Below are 2,082 nucleotides of genomic sequence, written 5' to 3' on the forward strand. Positions count from 1 at the left end.
TTTCACGGCCTTGGTTCGCATTGTAGATTCCACCATCTCTGAAGGAATCACGGCCTCCATGCCATAGGTTAGGGCAAACGGGGTCTCTTTGGTGGTCGTCCGAGGAGTAGTTCGATAAACCCAAAGGACATAATTCAACTCGTTCGCCCACGCCCCCTTCTTATCTTCCAACTTCCTCTTAATGTTGTTCATTATAGTCTTGTTGGAAGATTCAGCCTGGTCATTACCCTCAGGGTTGTAGGGGGCAGAGAACCCCTGTTTCACATTGTACCCCTGCAAGAAATCCGTCACCTTTGCTCCTGTGAACTGTGTCCCATTGTCCGCGATGATGGCATACGACAGTTCAAACCTACATATGATATTCTCCCATAGGAACTTAATCACTTACGTCTTCTTCACCTGCTGCAAGGGTACAACTTTTATCCACTTGGTGAAGTAGTTTGTAGCTACTAGCATGAATCTCCTCTTGTCGCTAGCCATGGGCAGTGGTCCTACTATATCCATCGCCCAAATAGCAAACAACCACAGACTAGAGTTGTTATGTACGGGTTCCATGGGGGCGAAGATCAACTGTGAAAATCTCTGGCACTTGTCACACTTCTTAGCGAACTCCACTTCATCCCTTTTCATATGGGGCCAAAAGTAGCCCTGTGTTAATAGTCGATGTGCAGTAGTCCTCCCTGCGGAATGGCTTCCACAATCCCCTTCATGTAGTTCAGCCAGCACCTCTAAAGCTAACCACGACCCAAGGCATTTTAACAACGGCCCATTGAAGTTCTTTCGGTATAATTCACCTTCCAACATAACATATCTCCGAGAAGTTTGTTCCAACCTTCTTCTTTCTTTCTTATCTGTCACCTCCTTTCCTGCCAAGAAGCACTTAATAGGATCCATCCATCCCCTTCTTCTTCCGTAATCTGACACACCTCCACCGCCTCCTTCGTGCTTGGTTTCTCCAACTTTCCTACTCGTATCGTTCTTTCCTCTGACCTAGGTATGGCCATGGCTACGTATGCAAGGGCGTCCGCATGCCTATTTTCACCGTGACCCTAGTGTACAAACCTGAGCTTCGTAAACTTGGTGGACCTTTTGTGCAACACCTCTAAATACTTCGCCATTCGGGGGCATTGGGTAGCAAACCCTCCATTTGCTTGACACACCACTAAGTTTGAATCGGAATAAACTATCAGTTCCTTCACCACCAAATCCTCGGCCATTCCAATCCTGCTATCACTGCCTCATACTCTGCTTCATTACTGGATGCCACAAACCCTAGCTTCATGGACTGTTATATTCTGTTGTTATTAGGTGTAACCAACACAACCCTTATGCCGCTGCATGCGTCCGTGGCGGATCTATCTGCGAATACCTTCCACCCATTCCTCTTATCCCATGGGTTTAGGAGATCTAGCTCTATATCCCATTCCAGTTCCATGACCATCTCTTCTCCCCAAGTGGGATCCTCTGTGGGGAACTCTGCCATCGCTTGCGCCTTCTCTGTGGTTCTTATCTGATATTGTATTTTGTAAGAACTAAGCATCACTACCCATTTCAACATTTTCCCGACTTTTCTGCCTTTAATGCTTGTTTTAGAGGCAGGTTCGTCACCACCACCACTGAGTGTGATTTGAAGTAGGGTTTTAGCTTTAGGGTCGAGAATATAAACGCCAAGGCATATTTCTTGATTCTACTATACCGCGTCTCTGCATCTAATAATGTTTTGCTCTGAAAATATACCGGCTTCTCCACTTTGTCGACGAGTTGGACGAGAACTGAGCTAACTGCATATTCAGTGGCCCACAAATACAACTACAATTTCTCCCCCTGCTCTGGTCGCGACAACAAAGGAGCCTTTCCCAAATACCTCTTCAACTCTTGAAATGCCTCTTCGCATTCTGAGGTCCATAAGAAATCTGGTGTACTTCTTAGTAATCAATACAACGGTTTACATTTGTCAGGCGACTTGGAAATAAATCTATTCAAAGCCGCGACCCTGCCTGCCAGCCGCTGTACTTCCTTGACATTCTGTGGTGATGGCCTCTCCACCAAGGATCTTATCTGTTCGAGGTTAGCCTCTATTCC

The sequence above is a fragment of the Coptis chinensis genome, chromosome 5, assembly GCF_015680905.1.
Source record: "Coptis chinensis isolate HL-2020 chromosome 5, ASM1568090v1, whole genome shotgun sequence".
Taxonomy (NCBI): Eukaryota; Viridiplantae; Streptophyta; class Magnoliopsida; order Ranunculales; family Ranunculaceae; genus Coptis; species Coptis chinensis.